The sequence below is a fragment of the Silurus aristotelis genome (genome assembly GCF_946808225.1).
Source record: "Silurus aristotelis genome assembly, chromosome: 9".
NCBI classification, from domain to species: Eukaryota; Metazoa; Chordata; class Actinopteri; order Siluriformes; family Siluridae; genus Silurus; species Silurus aristotelis.
This window is the reverse complement of record NC_139582.1, coordinates 15,980,018-15,985,017: the sequence shown is the minus strand read 5'-3', so window position 1 is coordinate 15,985,017 and position 5,000 is coordinate 15,980,018. Positions and strand designations below refer to the sequence as shown.

The following is a 5,000-nucleotide window of genomic DNA, read 5'->3' as shown; positions in this document are numbered from 1 at the left end:
ATAGCGATTTAGCCAGCTAGCTAACATGCTAGTTAGATCAACTAGAATTTAAATTTTTGGAAGAAAATATGAATGGAGCTTGTGCAACACTCAACACTGGTATGCTTCTCTTTCACTACAAAGCACGAAGCAGTGTTTCGAGATGTCAAACTTCAGTTTTGTGATTCCACGAATTCGGATGCTTGATGAGCATGTGATGTCATGCGGCATCAACATAATACCAAGAAAGCATCTCTTCCCACGGTTTGATATGTCTATGTTACTGGAGTTTTGCGATTCTGTATATCTATATTCTGAAATATTATCAATATTTGCTTGGGAAAGTGTCGTGATATAAGTCAAGTGAAGTTTATTTCTATTGTGCTTTTCACAACAGACATTGTCTCAAAGCAGCTTTACAGAAATCAACAGTGAAGGTGAATGGTGTGTGTTTATCCCTGATGAGCAGCCGTGGCGACTGTGGTGAAGGAAAAACTCCCTTAGATATTATGAGGAAGAAACCTTGGGAGGAACCAGACTCAAAAGGAGAACCCATCCTCATTTGGGTGACATCAAGATATAAGTACCATTAAACACTTCAGAGATTCTAAAAGTGACTCCTCTTCATCTCACCCTGTCTTTTATTTTTACTACAGCAGCATCACACACCTGATACTTATTACTTTACATCCTCTAAAACATTAAGTCTCTTTATATTAAGCTACTTTAATACCTCAGCGATTGCTAGCTAATAATTCATGTGAATGTGAAAGTGTTTGGTGAACATAGTGAACGTAAACAACAAAACACAAAGCTAGAAAGTGCAACACCAACTTAATAACTAGGTTTAATAAGTGTTCTGAATAGTTACTTTTTTAATTAAATGTTATCAAAGGGTTTTTTTGGACAGCTTTATCTAGCATTCACTGTCCACATAGTCAATAAAAATATTTGAATGATAATCAGTTCAACACTAACATGCTAGCTATATTAAGTAACTAATGTTAAGTAAAAAAAAAATATATTGTAGATCAATTATACTCACTCGCTATATGTTGAAAGGTTTGTCGACTAATGCATTAGGTAACTTGTGTATGGTCCTAGCAGTTAGCTAACTAGCAGGATGATACAAGCTAGCTGGATCTCCTGGTACTTGAGTAATGAATTTGAGGGTTATGTGAAACTGAGAAATTACAGAAACGTTGGAGGAACGTTCAAGGAACAGACCTGCATGTAGGAGTATTTGATAATTGTGTTGTTTAATGGTGTATTTGACCCACATGCACTGCTTCACAGATAGAAATAAAAAAAATATGGCAGTAAATTACTGGATATGATTAATATTTCTAGAACTCTTGTAGGTCACCGAAGGTCAATAAGACTGGAGAAGAGAAGTTCTCGCTGAAGGTCGGGATGTAATAATAAATGACTGCCGTTCATCATATCTTCTTCCTTATTATTAATGCTGATGGAGCAGATTGGAGGGTCGACTGGAGGAGTGTGTGTGTGCTGTGAGCTGAACCTTGACTGACCTTTTGGCAAATCAGAACATTTAACAGGTGAAATGAGATAATGGTACATCTGATATCGCAGCAGAGCAGGAACATGGAACATGGTTCAGTGGACTTGATTCTACAAAGATTTATCACCAGAAAAACAGAACCCAGAGTAAACTGTTTTAACCGGTTTATTATCAATCATTATATTGTATATTCCTTATAACAGTTCCTTCTAATGGTCTACATAGAAAAGCAGAAAATCGGAGTGTATCTTCAAAAACAGTCCCCCAATAAAACAGGAAAAAGAGACATTAAAGAACAGAAGGTAGGCTGTAGTGTTCACCCGTCCTTAACAACTCCTGTCCTTCCTATGCATTAGTGTATGCAGGAGAACGCTGACGACCAGAAACAGCAGCACTATAAATCCACCTACGCCTTAAACTCCCCGTGAACTCAATAACATCATGTTTAAATGTTTTCGACTCCTCTCAAATGGATGCTTGCGGTTATACAGGTTTGGGTGTATCGATTTAATGAGAACACTGTTGCTAAGCAACTGGGAAATAAACTAATCACTTACTAATCACTGCGGCTAATTGTTTAGCTAGCCCCAGTTTTATACAGTGTAAATAGAGACAAGCACTGGAAATGAGACGGAAACTTCCACAACAACGTTTCTTACAGACGTGTTGGCAAATTGCTGAAAAAAAGATTCTGTCTGAGTAAAAGTAGAATCTTAATAAACTTACCATCAAACGCGGCTGTACAGGGTTCTGGAATACAAACGAACATCAGGGACAACAACGTTTTTGGATGAACAACAACAAAACCATGTGTTAGTAAATTGTTATAATAAAAAAAAGAGTCCATATGACTGCATTTACATTGTAGTTGGTTTTAGCATCACAGATTTTGTCTATAAATTTCGATATGTAGATATATTGATACATTTTTTTTTACCTGATCATAAAATAGGTATGTGCTTCTTTTTGAACATCTCATTCCACATTTACGGTATTTTTCGGACTATAAGCCGCTACTTTTTTCCCATGTTTTGAACCCCGCGGCTTAAACAATGAAGCGGCTAATTTAAAAATTTTTCCTGGGTTTTTTCGGTTTCACAAACTTCAAGCCAAAAAACTGAACCCCATAACATTAGAACAATGAAATTTCCGAAAGGAAACGAAAAAATGCACCTCACCTGTGTTCTGAGCTGCACGGCATCGGGAGAAAAAACTTCCATCGGGTGATTTTTAAACGCACGACGATGCCAAAAGATAAACTCCCGAGAGAAATAGTTGTGAAAGGAAGGAGGAAGACAGTAAACAATGACTTTCTTGGTCGGCTACTGTTTAGATACAAGCCGTTGTAGCGCGTTGAGTCTGGGTGAAGGGAGAGCTCGCTAACTCTAGTTACAACAGAAATCATATGAGCACAGACAGGTTTCCAAAACTCGTGCTTTTTTATTTTTCTTGGCAACAGCGTTACGGATTAGTCAAAGAAACTTAGAAATGAGCATCAGAAAATAATAAGGACATATTCCTCAGTCTCACACACGCGCAGTAATAGCGGTAGAATGCAGTGGCATGCTATTTCCAAAATGCCGCTCTGCTCTTAAAGGAGCCACAACATATTTCACCCGTTACACTGTGTGTAACGTTTCTTTCATTAAAGCCTGTGTAAAGTACATTAGTTTAGACACCTGCGGCTTATTTATGTTAAAAATAAAAATATTTGTAAAATTTAGTGGGTGCGGCTTATATATGGGTGCTCTTATAGTCTGGAAATTACGGTAGTCCTTATTTGTTGCTAAAATATCCTCCACCCTTCTGGGAAGATGTTCCAAAACGGTGTTAGTAAAGTCAGGTAGTGTTGTATTTGAGGTGAGGAGGTTCCTGGGGTGCAGTCAGCATTTATATTTACTACTCAATAGTGTTGGATCTCTATAGCAGGAGATCTTTTACTCCAACCCATGGAAAGTAGATGTTCATGGAGCTGCTTTGTTCACAGGGGTGTTGTCATGATGGAACAGGTTTTGGGTCTCCTAGTTCAAGTGAGGAGAAAATTTCATGCTCCTGCATCCAAACACGTCAGATATAATTGTGTGTGTATATAATATACATCTAATTTTCCATTTCAAAACCAATAGAAGATAAATTATGATTCGATTTTATTTTCTATTGTTTGTATTTGTATACACGTAATAAACGTTACCATGGGGAAGTGTTTTCATATGTTTAAATTTGTTTGAAGTTCTAATGAAAATAAATGATATATTTTTTGAAGTATGATTCAAAAGATGATTATTAAATGATAACAAAAAGAAATAGAGCCGATGAATCAGAGGCTGATTTCAGAGGCGTTGGATCAGATACAGTATACCGTCTACTCTACTGTTCACTGAAATGTGTTTTTAAATCCCCAGAATATCATGTCTTTATCTTGGAGATGATCCGTATAAACAACCGTGATGGAAACAGAGCCCCAAAGTCCCTTCATTCTGCTCAGAAATTCTCTTGATGGCAGGTGTTAGAAATTCAGGTAATAAAGGTCAGGACACGGACTCTTCATATTTATTGAGTGCTGACAGAAGATCAATATGGCCGTCCAGTGGAACCGAGTCTGATACAACACTTCCAAAAGCAGTTTATTTGTGTACACAGGGAAAAGATGGAAAGGAAGAAGGAGAAAGATAAATATCTGGAGTGGTCGCAGCACCGCAGGGGCTTTTTTTAACACTGAGAGATGAAGATTTATTCTCCTGTTAAATTCAATCCAACATAAATTCATCTGTCTAAAAATAGCTGAGATAAAAATAAACTGATTTGGTTCAGCACGAGGGTCGACGTGGCTTCACTGCTGGACTTCACTGCTGAGATTTGTTCTGGTCAATGCCTCGACATGCTCAGTGGAAAATTCCGGAAATATAATCTAATAAACGTAACAACATGTCGGTTCCATTTTATGGTATTGACCCAGTTTGTGTCACGTGACCCAACCAGTGCTGTTGGACATTCGCTTCACAATACACATAATTGTCCAGCAAAATGTCATTTTTTCACCAAACTTCTTCTTCTTCCTCTTTCGGCTTCCTCATTCTCCTACTGATATACCCTATGTCCCTCCTCTGCACATGTCCAAACTGTCTCAATCTCACTTCCCTCACCTTGTCTTCAAAACGTCCATCATGCGCTGTTCCTCTAATAAACTCATTTCTAATCCTGTCCATCGTCGTCACTCCCATTGAACATCTCAACATCTTCAGCTCTGCTACCTCCAGCTCCACCTCCTGTCTTTTACTCAATGCCACTGTCTCTAAACCCATACAACATCTCAGGTCTTACCACAGTCCTATAAACTTTCCCTTTCACTCTCACAGATACTCTTCTATCACAAATCACTCCTGCTATCACTCTTCTCCACCCACTCCACCCTGCCTGCACTCTTTTCTTCACTTCTCTAACACGCTCTCCATTACGTTCCACAAATTTTGTAGGGATACAAATATTTCTGATGTCTTTA

The 5,000-nt window shown here is 38.1% G+C and overlaps 1 long non-coding RNA gene across 1 annotated transcript in view; it reads left to right on the top strand.

Moving 5' to 3' along the window:
* Nucleotides 1-5,000, top strand: part of LOC310731481 — a 137,365-nt gene that overhangs the window by 131,310 nt on the left and 1,055 nt on the right. The window lies entirely within an intron of this gene.